This window comes from Lissotriton helveticus, chromosome 8, assembly GCF_964261635.1.
Source record: "Lissotriton helveticus chromosome 8, aLisHel1.1, whole genome shotgun sequence".
NCBI classification, from domain to species: domain Eukaryota; kingdom Metazoa; phylum Chordata; class Amphibia; order Caudata; family Salamandridae; genus Lissotriton; species Lissotriton helveticus.
Window position 1 is genome coordinate 817,153,350 of NC_136069.1, and position 25,379 is coordinate 817,178,728.

Below are 25,379 nucleotides of genomic sequence, written 5' to 3' on the forward strand. Positions count from 1 at the left end.
CTAAAGTGATCCCGGAAAACTTTTATGAAAAATGCTTCTCTAAAATTAAAGACCAGGTAGAGCTCTGTAAAAAACCGGGCATCCAAGGGAAACAAATAGTAGCAGCTTATGAGGCAATATGCGACCAGGTCTCAAAGGATCTTCTAGCCAAACCCATCCAGGGAGCCCCAGGACATAAGCGATGGTTCGACTCTGCATGTTCGAAAGCCCATAGAGAACTGTTGGCAGCCCTAAAAAAATTTCCTAGGGTCAAAGAGGATATCTCGAGACTAAGGAAAACTTATAAGGCAGCCATAAAGAATCGCAAAGATACCATCAAACGCGAAACTTGGGATAATCTCCTTTCAGCGGCAGTGCTGAGGGACAGCAGGAGATTTTGGGAGATCATCAAACAGCCCCTATTTTCTGAAGATAGTAATGCACCCATGGACTGCGTGATTACCGATGAAAAATGGCTGTCTTTTTTCAAAAATGTCTATGGGGGTGACGATGAGGGAATCAAAAAGGTTCCACTGCTTAACGCAGTTGTACATCCTATCACCTTTAACCCCCAAGAAGTGGAAAAAGCTCTTTTGGCAACCACCAAACATAAGGCACCTGGTCCCGATGGAGTTCCCGCTGACTTCTTTATGTATTCACCTAATCTGTGGGCGGAGGTTATGTCAAATGTGTTTAACGCAGTTAATGGCAATTCACCCCCCGCCTCGTGGGCCATATCCACCATCGTCCCTATTTTTAAAAATAAAGGTCAGCGGGACGATCCCGCGTTTTACAGGCCCATATCCCTTTTGGACTCAACCATAAAAATCTTGGGTAGAGTCCTTTTATCCAGATTGAGGGAGAACGTTGAGGGTTGTGGTGGGCTGTCCGAATTGCAATATGGCTTCAGAGAAAGAAAAGGGACCATTGAACAATGTATCAATCTGCATTTACTCATCTCTAAATATACGGTGGCCAAGGAGGGTTCTGTGTTTCTTGCATTTATGGACCTCTCCTCGGCTTTCGACCTGGTCAATAGGTCAAAACTATGGTTGATCCTGTTGGAGATGGGTATCGACGAAGCTTTGGTCGTGTTCATGGCCACTTTGCATCAGGAGCTTTTTGCAGCCGTCCGAGTGTCAAATAATGGCAGATGTACCCCACTGTTTAAATCTTTAAAGGGGGTACGGCAAGGTTGTATCTTAGCCCCCTCGCTTTTTACCATCTACATTAATGGCCTGGGGGCATACCTGCGAGGCCAGGAAGCGGACGTTCTGCGTGCAGGAGATGTCCAAATTCCGGCACTCCTGTATGCGGACGACGCTGTGTTGATCGCTCGTACTGGCGTTGGTCTCCAGCTCCTTCTGGACGCCTTTGGTTCTTTCATGGACAAATTGGACCTTAAGGTTAATGTCTCTAAGTCACACACGATGGTAATGGGGCGTGAGTGTACTAAAAAAAGACATAAATCATTCTTTTGCAGAGGGGTCCCTGTCTCTAAGGTAACCACATTCCCCTACTTGGGTGTACTGTTTGATCAAAAAGGATCGTGGGGGCCACAGATAAGAGCAAAGAGGCTGGCGGTAATCAGATCATCCTCAGCGCTCTTGGGTTTTGCCGGCAAGTTGGGAGCCAGGCCCATGGAAGCCCTTTTAAAAATCTATAAGTGTAAGCCCGTGGCTATTGCACTATATGGATCCCCTCTGTGGGGGTATGTAAATCTTGACCCTATTCAGAGAGCAGAAAATAGATTTATCAGATCTCTCCTCTCTGTACCCCAGTCAACCCCAACCTATTCCATCCATAAAGAGGTGGGTCTACCCTACTTGTCAGATTTACTGAGCCTGGCTCCCTTGACCCTGTGGCTGAAAATGTGGCTAAATGAAGATCTCCCTTTGAACCACAAAATTTTAAACGATGTCTTATCCCTTGATAAACACAGCAGTATTCCATGGCTTGCCTATTTAGTTAAATCATTCACAGATCTGGGTCGTCCGGAACTTTTTTCATGCCCAGAAAAAATCAGAGCTCAGGACATAGACTATATAAAAAAGTCATTTAGGGAAAGGAAGGAAGCACGCCGCGAGGAAGACGAACTGTTGAAACCAGCAGTTAGGGCACACAGCCTTTTGGTTAGCGTACCCTCTCTCGCACCTTATCTTAGTTTCGTCACATTCCCTTATCACAGGTTTTTATTAACGAAGTTCAGGTTTAACCTGTTACACTTTTATTTAGGTTCTTTTAAGTGCTGGCAGAAGCCAGACCTAGCCCCTCCTTGCAGATGCGATCATTTTTCCGTGCAGGACACAATGCACTTTGTCATGTTTTGTAGCTTGTATCATGAGCAGAGGAAAAAATATTTGCTCCCCATCCTGAAAGAAGCGGGATTCACTCAGGTGCGTCCGGCGCTGCTCTATTTACAGCTTTTGTCAAATCCTCGCATAACTTTTTGCATTGCTAACTTCTTAGTGGCCGCTGCTAGGGCGAAAGCTGTTGGCCAAATTTCGCCTTAAAATTTAATGGTTATTATGATTTTCTTGACATGAAATGTAAAATCTATTTTTTAATTCTGTATATAGTATTTTTAAATGCGCATCTAGATTGATGCTTTTTAGGAAAATGTAGGTATATGTATCGCATGTCATGTTTTATTGTTTTGTGTTTCTTTGTATGACTTGGAATAAGTCGAATAAAGATATTCTGACTGACTGACTGACTGACTGTTAGACTTGACTTTTTCAGTGGGTTTATCCTCAGACTTTTTGATTTTTGGCCTGCTGTTTTCGACCTTTTTTTGTTGGTTTTAGAAATGTGGGTACTTTACCACTGCTATTCAGTGCTAAAGTACATATGCTCTTCATGTAAATTGTTATTATGGATTGGTGTTTCCATAATTAGCTCATTTAATGTACTACTAAGTCCCTAGTATGGTGCACTATGTGTGCCAGGGCCTGTGAATCAAATTGTGCTAGTGGACCTGCAGCACTGATTGTACCACCCACACAAGCAGCCTTTCAAAGGGTTCTCAGACCTGCCACTGCAGTTTCTGCTTGCAGTTTTTACTGGCCTGTCAACCTGGCAAGTGCACTCACTTGTCAGGCCCTAACCTTCCCTTTTATTATATGTGAGTTACCCATAAGGTAGGCCCAAGGTACCCCTGTGAACAGGGTGCAGTGTATGTGAAAGGTAGGGCATGTACTGGTGTGTGTGACATGTCCTGATAGTGAAATACAGCGTATTTTGTTTTTCACTATTGAAAGACTATTTGAGCCGTAGGACAGAATGGGAGGTACTTTGTAGCAACTTATAAGTATATCTCCCCATTGGGACAAGATAGGGAAATGGAGTTTAATATGAACTCAAAATGAAAAAATGCACCTTTTAGTTAAGATGATTTTTATGCTGTATGTTTGAAAATACCACATTTAGAAAGTGGGTATTTTCTTGCTTAGTCTTCCTGTGTGCCTCTGCTGGGTTGTGGATTGACTGTCTGGCTTTGGATTGACAGGGGTTGGGGATGTGCTCTGACTGTAGACAGCCATTGGGGGGGGGGTGAGGTGTGTCCTGCCTTTCCAGGATGAGAAAGGGAGGGCTGAATAGGCCTGGTCTGCATTTAAAGTGGTGGTAGAGGATTTCCCTTGCACCTGAAAGGGCCTGGTCTGCCTTTGTCAATGCTTTCTCCACCTCCTTCCTGGAAGCTGGACCAGTAGGGATTGAACTGGTTTTGGCTGAGCACAGACACTCTCTGCCCAAAAGAACAAAGAGAAACTGAGTATAAATATTGGGACGCAGACCCCAGAAATTTAAATAACTGCTGAACTAAGGAACCTGCCAGGAATAAAAGCTGTAAAAGCTGCCAGGAGAAACTCCAAGAACTTGAAGTAGAGCGTGCCTCCTGTTGGAAGTCTCAGGGAGATAAAAGACTTCAGAGAACTCGCGTGGATCAAGGAACCTGCAAGAAGAAGAGCTTGAATAACTGCCAGGAGGAGTAGCCCTGCCCCTTTGCTATGTTGTTGCTTTGCTGGGTTGGCCTGCAGTTGCTGCTTCTGCCTTGGACAGTGAAAAGACTGAACTGTACTTTCTTCACTTGTGGCTGAGTATCTCCAAGGGCTTGAAATAGAGATTGCCTCCTGTTCACAAAATCTAAGGGACACCAAAGACTTAACTGAACTCTGTGTACTGCCTCTGGAACCGTGGGTCTCAGTTGCCACAGAGGAGGAAAGCAGCTGACACCATCACCAACACCGCTGCTGGCTCCGTATCCTGAAGGCAACGTAAAAGGCATTGCCACACTTCACACTGCAACCCTGGTCTGCCCGCCGTGGCCACCAAACCGCCGCTTGCACCGCAATCTGTGGGCACAGCACTCCGCTTCGCCTTGTTTCACTCCACCACCCTGGTTTCACCGACGACGTCACTGCACCCTGACCTCAACAACCGTGACTGCACTTTGGTTTGGGGGCACTGCTCATAAGTCACATGATGCAGTGCCCCGTTCAACAACGCAGTCTGGGCCGACCGACACCAGCTCCCATCAACCGGCACTGCCGCTTGTACCGTAACCTGTCAGCACCGCAACGAGCACCGCCTAACTCTGCACCACAGCCCAGGTCTCACTGATGCTGCTGGACGACCGTCACTGAGCCGCTGCCTGCACTGCGATTTAAGGGCACAGCACGACGCACCTCTGTGCTTCATATAGCAACTGTGGTGGTTGCCAAGACCGACATGCACCAACAGAGTCGGCTGGAACCAAAAGTACTGTTTATGAGTCTGCTGACACTAACACCAGTCTGCACCAACGCGGTTGGTCAGAACTGTTGGATTCTGATATTTTCAGCACCGCACTAGCCCCGGACGGAGCTACCAGCTTCAAGGAACTGCATTTTAAAGTCATTGTTGCAGAGTGCAAATTTTTGATTACTGTATGTTGGTCTTTTGTCATATTGGTCTTGTTGGCACAGATAAATATTGGTTATTTTTCTAAAACTTGTGTGATGTCCTTTTGTAGTGTTTTCATTGTATTGTTGTATGTTATGTGCAATTGCTTCACACACTGCCTCTGAGATAAGCCTGACTGCTCATGCCAAGCTACCTAGGGGGTGACCAGGGGTTATTTCAGTAGTGTATCCCCTTATGCTGACTAGTAGGAAAGGTCCCTATTGGGACAAAGGTGCAAACCATTGCCAACTAGAGACACCCATTTCTAACAGTGACTCACTCCAAATCCTATTAGTACAGAGGTTGGTTCACACAATCTAATTTGATTTGCAATATCTCTGTGCACAATTTGCGACATGTTCCTGCAAATGAAATGTTAGTATATCTGGCCCTTGGTTTTTAAGTCTTTTAGCTGTTTCTGCTCTCTCTTTTTGCTAATGAAACCCAGCTGATTGTGCAGCTGTATCAACATGCTCCAAGGTTATCCTTGCAGCTATATGATTGCCATTACACTGTGGAAATGACATAATTTCCATGTATTACGCTCCAACAAAACAGAGTTACTTGTTATTGGGAAATAAAACTTTAGTGGGCAGGGTCTCTCTTGCCATCCTCATGGGTGACCATCAGACTCCAGTTCCCAAGGAGAAATCCTTGTAAATGCTTCTGGATAAGATCTGTCTTTCAATGTTTAGATCAATGCAGTGACTACCTCAAGCGTTTATTATTTGCTGACATTAGAAAGGGGGATATTGCCTTTCCATATCAAAAACCATTACACCAAGGTGGAGTCATCATGCTGTTTATCAAGGTTAGAATAATGCAATACTCTTTAACTTGGCCTTCCCTCAGATGCCATAGCCAACCTACAACAAGTGCAGAACTCTCCAAAGTTTGCACAATTATGAAGCTTGTGAAATCTGACCATTTTCCATGAGGTTTGCACTTGGTCCTGATTTACCAAACAAACTGATTTCCAAATTTGCACTGTATTTATAAACTCTTTCATAAACAAGTTCCATATTGTTTGGCTGCTCTATACTCCCATTATAAGACATGTAGATCTCAACATGCTGGGGCTCGTCTTCTATGCCATATCCCACCTATATACCAAACTAGCTGCGAGTGGACGGCCCTCGGACTCCTAGGGCGAAAGGTGAGGAATAAATTACCATTGCTGCTCTAGCAGACTAGAGACCACTTGGGCATCCGAAGAACCACAAAGAATTTTTTGTTCTGTTAAGTTATTTCTTTGACAGCATTGTCTTGTCTTTCATTTAGTTTCCTTTCCTTTTCCAGTTTTACTTGAAAGGTTTTCTCATTTGTGCCCTAGCGCCAAGAGGCGACTTGATGGTGAAAGTTTACTCTTTACACATTTCCAATCAAATCATATTAAGCAGGTTGTTCTTCTGGACACCATTGGGCCAGTTTAGATTGTGCAGAGCAATCTTATAGAAATTCAGGGGTTTATTTATCGACCCTTGTGTCACTTATGCGCCACTGGTGTGTCACTTTTTGTGAAGCACCAGCTGCGTAAAAAATGTGCTATGTTTCGCCATATCTACAAAGTGACGCATCTATGTACATGCATAACTTTGTAAACCCCATTGCCACATTATACCTGCGCCAGGTGTAATGTATGCAGGGGCGCGTTCTGGCGCAATTAAGGGCCATAGAAGTGACGCAGTGAAATCTATAAGATTTCACTGCGCCACTTCTAGGATGCAAATGAGTCAATAGCTTACCCCTGTCTCGTGGCAGGCGTAAGACTGACGCAGGCACATTTAACATGGGACTTGCCCATGTGCAATGACCCGTTGCTGGAGCTGCGCCACTTTTGTGACACACTCCAGTCCAGCAATGCGTCATTGTTGCGCCTACAGATACGTCAGAAATACTGACGTATCTGTAACTCCTTGGACATGATGTGTCATACTGTAAATATGACGCACCATTAGGGTCGCAAGGAGGGCAAAATAAAAGTGATGCATTGCTGTTTTCTCACAGCGACGCGTCCCTTTTCATAAATGAGGGCCTCAGCATCTAAATGATCTAGAATCAGACACATCGTATCTGCTGGCTTCCATAACTACACACAGTGAAACAGAGAAGGGGATATATGCAGCCATATGGCTTGGCAAACCAAAGTAGAAAGAGAAATTTGGTACATTTTACATCATGTATGGGCACTTGTTTCCTATCCCTATCCCTACATACGCCTCTATTCAGCCCAAGGGCAATAAAGATGATTTTTGGGTTTGTCTCCTCAGTTTCTTATTTTCGTGGCATGGTTTTTCTGGTATCAGGAGTGTTGTGAAGGCATTACAAGGTCAGGCTTTGACTATTTAAGCATGTGTGACTCTCATCTCCACTTCTTAAAGCTATCTCATTTGCAATTGTCTTGATTACCATCCACCCACATACCCTTCTTTTTAATTCGACATTTCGATTTGGGTGCTAGGTGAAATGGTGTGCCTCAGTAGCCTTAACAAACCAGGCTCTACTGACAGACTGCACACTGGAGAGGAAATGGGTTTGGTCAGGGTTAGTTGTGTGTAATCTCACCGTTGTTTTGAATTGAGACCGCTGTGGTGTTTCGCAAAACTGAAAGGGGCTTATTTACAAGAAAGTGCCGCAGCACCGCACCGCAAGCCCTTTGGCTGGGCCACGCTGCGACACTTTCAAAACACAGGGATATGTCATATTTACAACAATATGACACATACTCCTATGACGCATACTCCATACTCCCATTATAAGACATGTAGATCTCAACAAGCTAGGGCTCGTCTTCTATTCCATCTCCCACCTATATACCAAACGAGCTGCGAGTGGAGGGCCCTCAGACTCCTAGGGTGAAAGGTGATGAATAAATCACTGTTTCTGCTCTAGCAGACTAAAGACCACTTGGGCATCCGAAGAACCACAAAGAATTTTTAGTTCTGTTAAGTTATTTCTTTGACAGCATTGTCTTGTCTTTCGTTTTGTTTCGTTTCCTTTTCCAGTTTTACTTGAAAGGTTTTCTCATTTGTGCCCTAGCGCCAAGAGGCGACTTGATGGTGAAAGTTTACTCTTTACCATTTCCAATCAAATCATATTAAGCAGGTTGTTCTTCTGGACACCATTGGGCCAGCTTAGATTGTGCAGAGCAATCTTATAGAAATTCAGGGGCTTATTTATCGGCCCTTGTGTCACTTATGCGCCACCGGTGTGTCACTTTTTGTGACGCACCAGCTGCGTAAAAAATGTGCTATACGTTCCCCTGTGCTGGAGCACAATCGGCAGCCAAGCGCCATGCAGCACCATGGTGCAAGGGTGCCTGTGCTGCCGGGAGTTCGTTTCTGTGGGGTACCTTCCTGCAGAAAATCAATAGCAAAAATTAAAAGAGGTGATTTCCTCTCCCTATGGGTTCATCAGAATGCAGCAACCCCTAGAAAGAGGAAAAAATTAAGAGAAATGTGCAAGGGTGCCTGCGCTGCAGAGATGATGATTTTTGCGCAGGAAGGTTTCCCTTCCTGCACAAAAACAATCGCAAGAGGCTTTTTCCTCTTTCTATGTGTGCTGCAGAATGCAGCACACATAAAAAAGGAAAAACAAGGAGAAATAAAGATATTTCTCCTTGTTGTGCCTCCTTTATGTCTCCAAGGGGGGAGGGGCGTACATTTTTGGAGCTGCCTCAGAGTTATGATTTCTTGAAAATCTGGGGCAGTGTCAAAAAGCCATGGATGTTGATGGAATGCCCCCAGCAACACCCATTGCATGGCCTTTTAATGCAGAAAACTGTGTTAAAGGGACCAATATTTAAGAGGCAGCGTTAAGCCAAAAAAGTGGCTTAGTACTGCCTCGTAAATATGGCGCAGGTTCCTGCGCCACGGAACATCACAAAAATTGACGTTCTGGCGGTGCAAGGTGCCTCATAATTGAAGCCCTCAGCCCTTAACCTCTGCAGAGCCCACAGAGCAATGGCTATGTTTGCCCACTGCAGTTGTGATTATAAGCAAATGAGTATGAAGGACGTACACAGTTGTCAAAATATTGGTAAGGCGAAAGTAAAAGACAATGCAGTGCTTAAAGTTGAGTGGGTGTGTTGTGTGCTTGTGGGGTGCTGAAGTGAAGGAGATGTGAGGAAGTACATGAGGAGAGAGTGAAAAGAGGGTTCTGAAGAGGAAAGAGATGAGATATGCAGATGGTGGATTCTAAAAAGGTGTGAGGAGAAAAAGAGTGTTAAGTGTCTAATTTGGACTGCAGAGAAAAGTGGTGTGAAGAGAAGAAAAGGAGTGACTAAGGCACTTTCAAGATCACAACAAAGCTTATTAGAAACATATATCTATTTTTTTTTTTGCAACTAATCTTCGAGTCTTTAAAAATTACAATTTTTTCCATCCAGGATTAGTGTGCCATAATAGGGAACCGATCAAGTGAGAAAGATATCTACAAGGGATTTCACTTAATTCACACATTGCTTGTAATTTAAACGTAATTTATGAGTCAATGCAATATAGTCAGACTCCACAGTGTCCAACAGGGCAACCAGAAACAATGAATATGATTACTTACAAAACACAAAAGAAGAGGAAAAGCACAAAACACACGGAAGGTCCTAGTCAGAAAGAGAGATTTATCTGATAAAACATAAAAGGGTACACATTAATACAATCAATGTAGGCAAAAAAGTTATGAAAAAAGATGTACAAATAAATTTGAACACACAGTTCATAACCAGACGTCAGCTCCTAAAAATAACACAGCCAATATTATCCTATTATCGATAAATCAATAAATATCTTAGAGTTGACGAAGATGTCGACGTTTCGGTCTCAGTGGCTTCAGTCCATTAGACCATCTTCAGGACATACAATTTAATGCCAGAAACAAAACTTTCTATAATAATTGCAAGGAAAAACAGACGTTGACCTTGAATCAACAGACGATAATTACTACGCAGCGTTACAAATCGCTCGTGTTGGTAGACACAAAAAGTTGTCTAGGCAGGAAAACCAGCGATGGATCTTCTGGTATTCTTTTATAAGGGTGATAACCACTTCCAAAATAGTTTAGGTGATGCGGGCAGCCGAGAAGCGCAGCAATATTGCATACAATATAATAGGGAATGTAGGAGAATAGGGTCTGCTATCCTATGGGCACCCCAAATTTTTGCTTTTTGCTTCACTGGTTTTCGACTTACTGAGGCTGTGGGCCTGCTAATAAGACCCCCAGCCTGCTGTTCTCTCTCTAAATCATAATACATGTGCTATAGGTACATACCACAATTGGAAATGGACTCCTTGTCAGCCCCTGTACCATGCACTATAGGTGCTCAGGGCATAGGTGCCACCAAGGCCTACCAGGGGCTGCAGCATATCTTTTGCCACCCCTGGCTGGTTCTTAAATTGACACAACTGGCTGATCACTCAGCTGGGGCAAGATGGTGTAATCACCTCTTGCTTAGATATAGTATACCTATATCTAAACCTATATCTGGACACATATAAACCTGTGAGCCACTCCTATGGAATGCCTCATCAATCCTGGAGGCAGAGTGCGTGGTTTAATGTGAGATGGAGCTCTAGCATGAGCTGAGCCTGTCTGCAGCTGTCGGGAACAACTCCCTAAGCTGTTTCAGGATAATGCCATATCATATACTATTAAGTGCCTTATAATGCTCACGGTTATATAGCAACTTTTGTTTGGCTTTATCAAAACATGTCGTGTAAGGTGTCATACGATTTGGAATACTATCCCCTCGCCAGTTCTGGTGACGGGGATAGCATTCCACCCCTCTAGAGGGAGAAGACATGTTACTTTACTGAAATGCGGTTGATTTTTAAAAGAGCCTCAGATCCACAAAATGGATGCTTCTGCCACAGACACGAGTCTGACCCCCCTGCAGCTGACCGAAACTCAGCCAAGGGGGCCTGGACAAAGGGTTTCCTGTCGCAGGGAGGTGTCACACCACCCCAGACAGGAGATAGTGGATTGTAGCAGGGAGGTTTGAAAGAAACCAGACACTGCATGGGGAGCACAAGGCTGCCCCTTGCATAATCCGGTCAAACCGGTTCTGGGGCACACCAGCCCCAGTCCCAGCGTGGCCTGGATCAAAGGAAAGGGGTGTACCCACCCCCTTCCTGGGTCCCACCCATAGGAGGGGACCTAGCAGGTAATCCAGCCCCCTAGATTGGTATAAGAATGGGAGCAGTGCCAATGCACTTCAGATTATCCTGATGAAACATAAGAAATGAAACTCTGGACCCTTCGACATCCTACTCAACGTAGAAGACTGAAGAATCTCCCTTGTGGTCAAGGAGTGACCACCCTGTGCAAACAGGCACCATCCAGCACATCAACGTCTGCTTTGTTGCAGTTCCCGCCGGAACTCGAGCGACAGAGATCAATGAGATTAAGCTTGCCTGCCTTCTAACAGCCCGATCCACAGTCCCTGCAGAGCTGAGACCCGTGGAGGGACCGGAAGTGTGGGGCACGCCATCTTGAAAAGACCACGAGACGCTGACCGTGCAGCCCACGAGTGACCCTCAAAGCTGTACACCGGGGTTTGAGAAGCCCCAACCCTGAGCCACTCTTGCACCGAAGGTCAGCCCTCCACACTCGACGAGTGCTGCGTGGGGCCCTTCTGCTTCTTTTGGCTCAACGCGTTGGCCCAGTCACTTGCCAGATGGCTTGTGGCCCCTGTGCCAGCGAAAACCAAAATACGACTTGTGATTCTGGTTGCTTCAGATTTACACCAGCTCCCCTGAAAAGGAGCACCCACTCTGACCCTCCTGGTCCGAGTGAGAAGCAATCTTCCAGTTCCGCGTGGATTGCTTTTGCCAAGTGTTGTTTGCTCCAATCTTGAAGCCGACAGCGCCGACGGTGAGAGCCTTTGTGGGACAGATCGTGACCCGCTCCTGGATGTCGTAGATGCCCCAGAGCCCACGTGACAGCAGAGAGAAGCTCCTCGACAACCACCTGATTGCGCCCGACATTGCCTGGTTCCATCCTGGTTCCACCCTGGTCACTGCTGAGTGACCCAGACTCTGTCCCCTCTGCTTTCAGGTACTTTTCGACTCTGATCCACCCTTGGATCACACCGGACACTTCTCCTTCACATCGCCTGCAGCATCTTCAGCTTCAAGTACCCAGAACCTGCGTGACGAAACCCGACGCCACTTCGACCCTATGCACCCGCTTCCTGTGGGTGAGGTAACATTGCAACGCCGGTGTTCCCACACTGGTACACACCTCTAGGGTCTGTGTCTAAAGTTTTGTCCTTCTAGGTTCATCGGAAGTATCCTAAAACTCTGTTTGTGTAACTTTTACGCACCATTGACTTGCATTGGTGCATGCGTGTGCTTTAAGCACTGCACCCGAATCCCGCGTGCTTTTCCCGACTTCAGCATTGCTTGTCCCGACTGCTCCCAGCGATTCCCTAGGCCCTAGGCCTAACCACTGTTCGATTGGTATCTCTTATACCACTTTTTTAGTATATGGTCTGAGTGGCCCCCCGCCCTCATCCATAATTGTGCAACTTTGTATGTTATACTGTGCTTTTGATTTAACGCTTGTGCCCCTTTGTTCATAAAGATTACTGGGGATTTATTTAAGAATAAACACATATATTTTTATAATATATACTTGTGTGGTGTCCTTTCATTTGATATTACAGGACTGTGATTGGTAAAACAGCTCGCTTAACACGACCTCTTGAGTTAAGCCTTCAATGCTGCTTAGTCTATGCTACCATTAAGATAGCTTGTCTACAAGGTTGACTTACAACCAGACACCATAAAGGTTAGATTGGACTGATACAAGGTGGTTCCAGAATTGGAAACATCATATATCAGGCCAACTTCTCACAGGGAACCATCATCATTAGGGACGATTCTTCTCAACATGCAAATGACGAATCCGACCTCATTTAATAGCGGCAATTCTGACTTTACTCTCTCCTCTTTCAACGCTAATTATACTATAAATGGTGGTACAGCGCAAAAAAACTACTATATTCCTTAAAATGTCATCACTATTGTAAATGTACAGGTGCATTATGTCATATTCTAAAATGTATATAGTAAACTATGCTGCAGACAGGATGGCTCAGTGAGCTGATTGCCACTGTTGACTATAACCAGGGCAACTGGATTTATGCGATTATGTGGCCGTAGGGATTTTCACATAATTATAGATTTGCCGCATTTGCCACCTAATCTATCATCTGCTGCATAATCTGAAGATTTTGACAACAAAAAAATGTTTCTAGCTCAAACAGTTCAAAAGTTACTAAAAATGCAGTGACAAGTGTCCCCACGCAATGGAAGGCCCTTTGAAAAGCTGGACTGGTCACCTTTCTGTTGCCTATTGCCACATTTTAGAGTTAAACCTGTACTAGTGAGGTCCAACCAATGCCCAAACAGCATTACTAAGTTTTAAAACGACTAAATAATAAAGTACTACTATCACAAAATGTGCCGCATAATTTACTCGAACCTTTTGCCTAATGTGGCCCTCTCCTGCCGCATGATTCCAGTGGGCTTGACTAATAACCCAGAGCAATAACAGCAGATGGAATTTCATCCGCCGTAATTTAGAATTTATCCGGGTCTGGAATTATCGGGGTTGCAAACTCTGGACTACATAATTCCAGAGACACCGGACCCTGTTTGAACCAGCTGAAGCAGGGCCTGCACGCGGGAGAAGTGCGCGCCGCCAACCGTGCGGCGCACCGGGGGATTGCCCGGTGCCCGCTATGGCCAGTCCGGCCCTGCCCCCCCGCCTGACTCGTGCGGCAGCAGGGCGGATGCTCCTCTCAGATCAGTCGAAGCCAGCCCTGATACCCACATACCAAGCTACCAACTAACCTGCACTGGCTTTCCCGCAGGAAAAGGTTAGAGATTTTCTACTTGGAATGGGGGGAAATCATACAGAAAAGGTCCTGATAATTCCGGGTCCTTGCATTTATTACTCATTCCCCATTCATGCAAAAAAAATCGTAATAGTCAGTTTCTGATGCGGAGATATATTTTGTGTGAGTAACTAATTGCATTTTTCTCTTTAAAAGATTTAAATTGCTCAGATGTATAGCTTTCAGGTTGCCCATTAAAGTGTGCATGTAACACATTCACCCAGTCCAAACATTGTAGTCAAAAGCCTTTGCTTTCTGTGTGCTGGGATTTCACATTTCACATTTTAAGTAAAGGTGTACCGATCATTCATCGATTAGTAAAGATAGCATGAAAGTGCAAATATATATATCTTTTTTTTTTTACATGAAAAGTCCTGATGGCAAATCAACCTCAGCTGGCTGAAGATGTCACGCACTGGGCACTGGGTCTCTTGGTTCATTATAGTAGCAATTGTGGAAATAGAAAGTAAGTGCCCGAAGAATTTGCAGCATGGCATGAGCGTCAAGTTACATGTAGCTGATACTTGTTGTTGGTTAAGGGCATGGTTTGTAAGCAATTAAGAAAAGCAAATCTCAAGTTATTTAATTAATTTTAGGTAAGGAAAGTGAGCTACAGTCTCGGCGTCCAATAATATGATGTACAGCACTATTTCAGTGTTTTTACTGAAGAATTCACGGTGTGCTACTTCGACACTGAATGCATAACATTTCACTACATCAGCAAAATTCTGAGGTACACAGCTTTTTCATTTCGCAAAATGTGTGCATCTGGCACAGCCTCAATTGGGTTCTCTGTTTTTTTTAACAATGTTCAAAATAAAATCTTGCTTGTAAGAGAATTTCCCTGCAAAACTGTTTTCTCCATGGAATTTTTGTAGTTAATGCGGATTTTGTGGGAAAGGTTTCACTCAATAAAATAAATGATTTCACCTATTTTTTTTTGTCTTGCTTTGTTTTCTGCCTAATTCATAAACTGTGTGAATTTGACCAAATTTAAAAAAACCTTAATGACATGGAAGAGGGTACGATTCACAACTTCTCACTGCCCGGATGAAATAGGATCTGCACATTAACAAATACAAAACTGTGTAAGCTCTACCCTTGCACAGCTCAGGAAAAAAACCACAGATGTTTCCTTAAAGAATCGAGTCCTTGATGTATAGGGCTCGGATGTATGACGTTACAACGCATACTTTTACCACGACTACCATTACCACGCAATTTTTACAACGCAGGATCCATTACAACGCAGTGCCATTACAACGCATGTATTTACAACGCTGGTACCTTTACAACGCATACAATTACATCGTAAGTATTGGTAAGTTTAAAATATTTTTTTTTATGTAAATTAATTAAAATTAATATAATTTAATTTAATTTAATTAATTTTTTTTAATTTAATTAATTAAATTTAATTTAATGTAATTATTTTATTTTAATGTAATTTAAATTTAATTGTATTTAATTTTTACCCTGTACTCCTTTACCCAAAAACACAAAACTGACCCTTAATCTTAAAAATACCCTTTACCCAAAAACCCAAAACTGACCCTAAACCCTAAAAATACCCCTTTACCCAAAAACCCAAAACTGACCCTAAACCCTAAAAATACCCCTTTACCCAAAAACCCAAAACTGACCCTAAACCCTAAAAATACCCCTTTACCCAAAAACCCAAAACTGACCCTAAACCCTAAAAATACCCCTTCCTTTACCCAAAAACCCCATACTGACCCTGAACCTTAAAAATACCCCTTTACCCAAAAACCCAAAACTGGCCCTGAACCCTAAAAATACCCCTTTACCCAAAAACCCAAAACTGACCCTGAACCCTAAAAATACCCCTTTACCCAAAAACCCAAAACTGACCCTGAACCCTAAAAATACCCCTTTACCCAAAAACCCAAAACTGACCATAAACCCTAAAAATACCCCTTTACCCAAAAACCCAAAACTGACCCTGAACCCTAAAAATACCCCTTTACCCAAAAACCCAAAACTGACCCTAAACCCTAAAAATACCCCTTTACCCATAAACCCAAAACTGACCCTAAACCCTAAAAATACCCCTTTACCCAAAAACCCAAAACTGACCCTAAACCCTAAAAATACCCCTTTACCCAAAAACCCAAAACTGACCCTAAACCCTAAAAATACCCCTTTACCCAAAAACCCCAAACTGACCCTGAACCCTAAAAATACCCCTTTACCCAAAACCCCAAAACTGACCCTGAACCCTAAAAATACCCCTTTACCCAAAAACCCAAAACTGACCCTGAACCCTAAAAATACCCCTTTACCCAAAAACCCAAAACTGACCCTAAACCCTAAAAATACCCCTTTACCAAAAAACCCAAAACTGACCCTGAACCCTAAAAATACCCCTTTACCCAAAACCCCAAAACTGACCCTGAACCCTAAAAATACCCCTTTACCCAAAAACCCAAACTTATAATATTTTTAATAAAATTATATACTTACCAATACTTACGTTGTAATGGTATGCGTTGTAAAGGTACCTGCGTTGTAAATACATGCGTTGTAATGGTATTTCGTTGTAATGGATCTGCGTTGTAAAAAATGCGTGGTAATGGTAGGTCGTTGTAAAAGTTGCGTGGTAATGGTTGTATACCATAGGGCTCAAACTGCGAGATCCCCAGATGAGGGTAAAGTACTTAGCACACCCCTTATATACCTACACTACGCAGAGAGGTATTAAACCATAAATGATAAAGGCCTCCTGTTCCAGGCTTTTCGTCGGAAAGTGACATTATAAGCAGATTTCAGATCCCACCATATCGAATTGGGTATCTATTGATACTGAGTTGACATTTTCAACTGATAACTGTCTTATGTTTGTGTTTTTTCCAATGCTTAATGTATGTTGGCGGTGGGCACCAACACTCACTTTTGGATACTAGGATTTGCTTTTTATTATCACACATCGACCCAGAGCAAAAAAAAAAAAAGAGGAAGGCAGAAAAGAGAGAAAGAAGGTGGAAGGCAAAGATGTATTTAGTGACAACGAGAGAAAACAGGATGAAAAGGCACATGCACAAGTGAGATAGAAACAGGAAGTGTGGGGCGGTGAAAGATTGAAGAACAAACCAAATTGAGCACTGGATTTGACCCCATGGTCACAGGTCTGACTCCTGGTGAGCCAGCTCAACCTTTCGTATGCCCATGGTCGATAAAATGAGAACTGTTAGACAAAACTCAATTGTCACATAGCGCCCAGAAAACCACTGTGATGAAAGTTTGTTTCACAAAAATGTTTAGTTATTGTAGCTTCACTTCACCGCATGCAGATAGAGGCCATTTCATTGGAAGTGTAAAATACAATTTTTCCTTGCGCAGACATATTTATTAAATATTTCAGTCAGAAGATGCATTGTTGAAAATAAAGGTAAGCTCGTCATTTTCACGTCAGAATCACGTGCATAAAGCAGGGGCATAGCTTTCAGTGGTGAGGCTGATACAGTGGCATTGGGGACAAGGCCTTCTTAACAGCATTATAGGCCCCCGGGCAAAGCAGTGCACTGGACCCTGCCTACACAACCACTCACAGAAATAAAAATGAAATGAGTGTTACATTCTGGTGGCATGGGGCGTATATGCTCGTGGGGCCCCCAGGCAACTGCCCAGCTTGCCCATGTGTTATTACTGCACTGATTGGGACCCAGGAGTAGCGGGGGGCAGTCTACCCTGAACTGGGTGGATTCCTTCAGAAGCCGCCCTTCCAGAACTTATTTAAACACACCCTGTAGATTAAACAAGCTATTGCCCAGAGTTGCAGAGTGGGACTCTATGATTGAAATAGGCACCGAGGTGAGAATTATCAGGTCCGTGGAATCTTTGAGCCCAAGACCCACCGAGGCAGGGAATTGAACCCTGGTCCCAGGCTAGACCTCTGCATGAGGGTCTGCCGCTCTAACCATTGAGCCACACTTCTCCACGTGGGGGTGGGGGTGATAAACACCGGAATATGCATGATTGCAGGTAAGTAAACAATTAAATTAATAAAACGAATTTCGTAGCGCGCCCTGCATCTCATCTTGCGATGCAGGGCACGGAACGAAATTCGTTTTATTAATTTAATTGTTTACTTACCTGCAATCATCCATAATCTGTTTTTTATCATCCCCCACCCTACCCCTCCCCGCCTGCCTCCCCCACGGAACTCCCTCCATGGGCTGAGGCTGAGATTGTGTATAGGATCTCAAGCCCTCATGGACAAAGAGTTTTACCGGTCGCAAAAAGTTTACAAATCCTTAAATGGTTTTAACCCCTTCGACGCTCATGACGAGCTCAGCTCGTCTTGAGGTACACCTCTCGTACGCTCATGACGAGCTGAGCTCGTCATGAACCGCGGGTTTTTTAAAAGTGCAGCGCACAGCGAGAAAATGCGCCGCACGGATGGTGTTAAGAAACATTGAGGAATCGCTATTTAGAAGGGGAGTTATAAGGGAATTCTTTCCAAATACCGATTCATTAACGTATGCGAAATCTGGTTGCAAAGCATTAATATTTTACCACCAACTCTAAGGAGGTGATAACCAATTTGCAAATGGGAAGGGGCTCCACTCGACGAGACCCCTTCCACTGTGTCAATGATGAAAATACATTCATGAAGAGTAATCAGTGGTTCCGGGGGGGACCTCTGTCTACTGTTTAAAAAAATGTGTAAACATTTTCATTTTCAATCACAGTCCACCTTGCCTGTGATTGTAGCCAATCGTATTAGGCTGCAATTTGCGAATTCCCTCATTAATATTTATGACTTAGGTTGACTTGCGATCCAATACCATTCTATATTTTGTGAACTGACCTATTAATACCTAGGTCAGCTTGAAAAATAAGAATGCATTCGGTAACAGCCGGTGAGCTCTTTTACCCAATGCATTGCAGTGACTTCATTAAAAAACACTAAACAACTCTACCCTGAGACACTAAGGCTGAAAGGGGCCACAGTTTTTTGCCTGGGAGACAAAATTCAAATTAGCCTGTCGTTCAAAAATGTCAGATTAGAACATAGTGCACTGGGCAAAAGTGCATTACTTAACAAATCTGTCATATGTAGTGTATTGTATTGAAATGTCATTAATAAATATTGCATTCTACCACTGATGGGTATCACATTTAAATGTGTGTTTCCAGAAACACCACTGAAGGCCTCTTCTAGTTTAAGAAAAAACTTGATGCATACAAGCAATTTGATGCCTCGTTAGGGGTAGTAAGAGCTATTTATTAACCGCATGCGCGCTAGCAGTTTTCCCGCTGCGCGCTGCAATTTTAAAAATCCCGCGTTACATGACGAGCTCAGCTCCTCATCCGCGTAGCGCAGGTTACGCCCATGACGAGCTGAGCTCGTCATCAGCCCCAAAGGGGTTAATGCAAAGGCAATATAATACACTACAATGCAAGTGAGGGGTTTGTTTCAATCATGCACTGTTAGTCTGTGCACCATGTTCTCATAGTATTATATAACTGAATATGGGTGGAGACTTACCAGAATGCAGGGGGGTAACAGAAGTGTTCTCACACACTCTTTGATTCCCAGTGACATCACAGGTTTGATCCTATTTGCCATCCTTAGCTCCTGATCAGTTTCCTATTTGTAGACGAGGGGTCACAGAAAGGGCACAGAGTGGAAACTCCAGAGTGTAAACCACACTCTAGGAGCCAGGCTTGCTTTCTGTTCTGGCCAATGCCCTGCTGTCAGCAGGGACAGGGGGTAGTGCTTATTTTGTAAAAGAATAAGTGCCGGGACCCCAAGATTTGCTCAGAGACAGGACTAATGAATGTCAATGTGCATAAAGCCAAGACTGCATAGCCTTGATTCATTGGTGTTGCAAAGGCGGGCGGAGGGGGGTCCCTGGGCAGCACGAGTTTTGGGGTTGGCGTCCTCCCCTGCTCTTACCTGCCACCCTCGCCCTTCAATGCGGCCGCCGCGTGGTGGCAACCGCAGGGACCGCCTCGGGCAGCCAAAGGGCTAGCTACGCCACTGCCTTGATTCCCCCGCATTCCTCTTTAATTCACCACCAGACACCCCCTGCTCTTTATCTCACTCCCTCACTCTTGCAGGTTCCTGCTTTCTACTTTTGACGTGTTTTTTTTCTGTTTTTCTATGCTCCTTTTTTCACGCTTGTGTGTTTTTCTCTCTCTTGCTCTCAGTCAAAGTTCGATAAGGAAAAATAAGCCCCTGTCCCCAAAAATTTGTGTCAGCGGGTCACACCTGCAACCACTGGCTCAAATTAAGCACTGCCTACACTCGTCAAGACAGAATTACCCGGAAATGGGGCCACTGTATGGATCCAATATATTAAAAAACCCATAAGCCCGGAGTAAAAAACAGATCCTGCTAACACATTCTTAAAAATTCTGTACCTTAAAGCTTTTTTAATATTCTGTAAGATATCTTTTTAAACTAACAAGCCCAAAATCAATTTCGATACACAACGCCCAACACCGTAAGTCACCCTAGCACACTTACCGGCTCTTCCGCTGCCTCCTGCGTTGAATTTCAGCGGCAGCCAAGACAAAGATCAAGAGTGGTTGTTTCCCCAGCCCAGACCAGGAAATGATAAGGCGTTTTGTAACGGAGCTCTGTCTGCAGCAGATAGAGGGCTTCTTTCTTCGAAGAGCTGGCGCTTGTCTGAGGTAAAACCGGCCTTACTAGCGCCCAGGCCCGTGCGCAAATTCATTAAGGCGCTGTGGGTGCGCCAACCTCTAGCAGTCTGCTTTGCCACTTACTTCTAACGGTGACTTGATTTACACGTAATGTTTTCGTTTTCGGTTAGTAGCAAGAACGGAAGCTGGGTTAAGGTGCTTCCTGTTCAACTGTAGAAAGTGTTGGCGCAACATCTCCGCGCTACCCACGTGCAAGAAAGTGCTGCTCAGTTTCTAAAAGGAATAGACATATACTCATGTTAGTAAGTAACGCGACAGCAAGAATAAGCCAAGCAAATGCCACTGAATTCTGACCAGTCCGAACACCCTTAACTTATATCAGGTTTGTAACCTAAAAGTGCTGAATACCTTGAGTGACAGGTGTTCCTGTTTACCTTAGAGTGGCACTTTGATTACTTTAGTAGAACGTAGCAATTATGTGCAGTTCGCCTGTATAGGCCTTTGCTCACTAGTAACCAGACACTCAGGGCCTCATTTATGAAAAGTGACGCATCGCTGCGTGCAAACAGCGATGCGTCACTTTTCACTGCACCCTCCTTGCACCACCAATGATGCGTCATATTTACAGTATGACGCATCATGGCGCAAGGAGTTACAGATACGTCAGTATTTCTGACGTATCTGTATGGCGCAAAAGTGACGCATTGCTAGAGTGTGTCACAAAAGTGACGCAACTCCAGCAATGTGTCCTTTCGCGTCAGACTTACGCCTGCTGTGAGGCAGGCATAAGAAATTGACGCATTTGTGTCCTAGAAGTGACGCAGTGAAATCTTATAGATTTCACTGCGTCACTTCTATGACCCTTTCTTGCGTCAGAACGCCCCCCATGCATACATTATACCTGGCGCAGGTATGATGTAGCACAGGGGTTTACAAAGTGACGCATCTACCTAGATGCGTCACTTTGTAAATATGGTGCAACAAGGCGCATTTTTTACGCTGCTGGTGCGTCACAAAAAGTGACGCACCGACGGCGTAAAAGTGACGCAAGGCCTCGTAAATGAGGCCCTCAGTTTAAACAACAGGTTACAATGTCAGAGTTACTGAAAAAAGGACAGATTTACCCTGTCTGATGATGCACGTATTCGCTACTAATTAACAGTAGAGAGGATGTTGAGTGCAAAAAACAGATACAAAATAATTCCGCCTGCCTAGGCACATTTATACTGACTCTGAGATTTACAAAGTTGGCTGTGGAGATTTCTAATAAAACTAAAATGATGTCAATATAAAGAATTGGTACATAAACACTTAGCAGTACATGTCAAAAGTATTATTTCATGAAATATATCTTAACAATGTCACTATACAGATACCTGCTATATGCCTCCGATGCAGAAGAATAGAAACGTCATTCTGTAAACACCCCGAGCCTCATTTATGAGACCGTGCGTCACTTTTACGCCACCGGTGTGTCACTTTTACGCCGCTGGTGCGTCACTTTTTGTGACGCACCAGCAGCGTAAAAAATGTGCCTTGTTGCACCATATTTACAAAGTGACGCATCTAGGTAGATGCGTCACTTTGTAAACCCCTGTGCCACATTATACCTGCGCCAGGTATAATGTATGCAGGGGGGCATTCTGACGCAAGAAAGGGTCATAGAAGTGACACAGTGAAATCTATAAGATTTCACTGCGCCACTTCTAGCACACAAATGCGTCAATTTCTTACGCCTGCCTCACAGCAGGCGTAAGACTCACGCAGGTTCTTCCACATGGGGCTTGCCCCATGTGAAAGTACACATTGCTGGAGTTGCGTCACTTTTGTGACACACTCAAGCAATGCGTCACTTTTGCTCAATACAGATACGTTAGAAATACTGACGTATCTGTAACTCCTTGCACCATGATGCGTCATACTGTAAATATGACGCATCATTGGTGTCGCAAGGATTGCGCAGTGAAAAGCGACGCATCGCTGTTGTCACGCAGCGATGCGTCACTTTTCATAAATGCGGCCACCCGTTTACACGAAATTCACACAAATGTATGAACTAAGATATACATGGATTCTTTGAAAAACATCAAATCAAAAGGGGCTCCTGATAAATTCATGTATCTGTTATTCTCGCTAATACCCTGTACAGGGTAATCCGAAATTCCTTCGCCAATGTCGTTTTTGGGTGGTTGCAGTAGTTTCAACTCCAAATTTATGAGGACACAACATGTATTACACATAGCAAAATAACAAACACTTTTCCAAGATCTGCATATAACGAACAGTACGTTTATGATATACAAATTCCATAAGTCAGACCAGTTAAGTTCATGATTTATTCATATTAAGTGCACATTTTTCTTTTTAAAATTTTTATGGCATATATTATTGCGATATTTAATTAACACACACACACACACACACACGCACAAACAGACACACACATAGTTAGTGAGCTGTACACACATTAATGGACAAACAATTCATATGTTATATGTAGGCACAATAAAAACAGAAAGACAAATGACCGTCTAAATAACAAAGCCAAAAGCACAGCATGAAAATTATGGAATAATATACACATAACAAACATCCACAACAGGGAAGATCATAACGTTCTAAAAATGATTACTCATTGTAATCACAGTTATAATACAGTAATGAAAAGGCTACTATAATATTTATTGGAACAAATGGACAGAAGTGCGCCGACACAAGATTCGGATGTTACAATTTGATGTCAACAACCTTAATCAGGGCGCTGTCTGTGTTTTTAGGTCAGTGGCAGCTAGCCATCCACTCAGAACATATTAAGTATAACATTTATTACACCAAAGAAGACTACGTGTACATCATAAAAATCGAAGTAATGAAAGGTCTTGAATACTTCTCCACCCCTCATATAACTAAAATAAAAACAAATTAAAATCATATTTATAAAACTAATACGGTGATAGAATATTTGTATCTCCTATAAAAAATCACATCCCCTCAAATGTCCTTTACTACTTATATATATCTAACAGGTAACTTTAAGAAATTCCTTTTGGTGCCCAATGAATGCACTTTGTTACGGATCATTTTTTTAAATGCGGCGCAAAAAAAATCCACACAATAGAAATTCAAGCTAATGGATATTACTTCAATCATTGTAATATAAAAGATGGGCCACAGTGCATCAAGTTGGAATCTTCCGTAAAAGACCATTCGTGTTTATGTACAAGAGGGGAATGATACCTATGATGGGCACTAATAAAAGGGCAAAGCACCACAAATGTAACCAGCCACACCTGCTTTACCAGCACTGAAAGGTGAGCATGTGAGAAACACTTAGGGGCAGATTTATGTTAACTGGCGCATCCCCAGGGATGCGCCAGCTAATGTGCGCCACAGTGCGCCACAGCTCCGCCACCCATGGTGCGCCGCATTTACAATGCGGCGCACCATGGGGCAAAAACGGCACAGATGCGTGACGCATCTGTGCCGTAAAGGTGGCGCATTGCTGGAGTTGCGTCGCAAGCGCGACGCAGCTCCAGCAAGGCTCGGGGGTGCCCCATTTTCACAATGCTGCGTCAAGACCTACGCCTGCTTCAAGCAGGCGCAGGGTTTTGACGCAGCATTGGCCTGAAAGTGACTGAGTGAAATCTCATAGATTTCACTCAGCCACTTTCAGGAGGCATTCCTGCGCAGGAACGCCCCCCCCCTGCGCAGGAACGCCTCCTTATGGCGCAGGGCTTTACAACGTGACGCATCTCCTAGATGCGTCACGTTGTAAATAGGGCGCATTGTTTGCGCCGCCGTTGCGTCAAATAAAGTGACGCAATTGCGGCGCAAAGAGGCGCAAGGGCCTCATAAATCTGCCCATTAGAGTTGCCCATTGACAAACACAAGAAATTAAACAATAACATCTAAAATAAGGCCTAAAAACACAAGGGTGAAGATGGCACTGATGTTAACATGTTATCATTGCCAATAAGTCGTCTCAACCATACAGCAGAAGCTAGAGAGGAACACACTTACTGAAAACCTACCAGTGTTCCTCAAAGGCTCATCCTAGGGCGATGCTGCAGAAAACCTGAGATGCATAGATTAAAATATTACCAAGAGGGAGGAAGACAGCTTATTTATGTAGTGTAAAGCATGATTTACAAGCATTGTTAAAGTGAATAGGATTGACTTGCACGCCCTATCAACACGTTATGGATTTGTCCTCCCTAAAGGTAAACCTCTATGTATCCCTGTGTGCTGAGATTTCCAACAGCTGCTTCAACAAGCTGAGGGTAGGGAGGGATAGCCTTTAGTTTTGTGCTTGCAAAATAGGGACAACATGTTTGAAAAAAGAAATCATCTTCCAAGGCAGATGGTCCATAACTAAGGGACCGATTACGATCCAGTTAGGAAAGAATTCCGATCGAATTGGTTCCAGAATGCTTTCCAGATGACTCTGATTGGCAGAGTCTGACCAAGTGATTTGGATGCATCTGGATGCTTGCGCATACAATTTGGTCAGACTCCCATTGACTTCAATGGGAGCCTGTGTTTCAAATGCAAACACAGGCTCTCATTGAAAAAAAGGGTGGTTGGGGAGAACCTTGCACCCTGTGGTGGGCACCCCATGGTGCCTGCCATACTGTGAATGGTTGGGAAGAGAGGTCCCTTGGGTACCAACACGGGCCCGATTCTGAGGGCCCAGGGTGAAGGGGGGCCTGCTACGGGTCCCCAAATACCTATTCCGACAGCCGTTTTTTTCTGGCCAAACCGAATCGTAACGGCTGTTCGAATCTGTCATCGTAATCGCTCGCTCGGAAACTGTGTCCATAGAGCTGTACGAATCGGCACTGAAAGGTTCCACCTGTATGAATGCCTTTTAGAACCAATTCAGACAGCCCGATTGGTTTTCCAGGCATCGTAATCTGTCGTTCAGAACTGG

The 25,379-nt window shown here is 44.0% G+C and overlaps 1 protein-coding gene across 1 annotated transcript in view; it reads right to left on the reverse strand.

Moving 5' to 3' along the window:
- The window catches only part of LOC144772934 (P2Y purinoceptor 8-like), a 378,444-nt gene extending 357,850 nt beyond the window's left edge, over positions 1 to 20,594 (reverse strand). The window contains exon 1 of the mRNA XM_078657632.1: positions 20,313 to 20,594. The gene's annotated coding sequence lies outside the window, so the exon portion shown is untranslated. The remainder of the gene's footprint in view (positions 1 to 20,312) is intronic.
- Between the last annotated feature and the right edge of the window lie 4,785 nt (positions 20,595 to 25,379).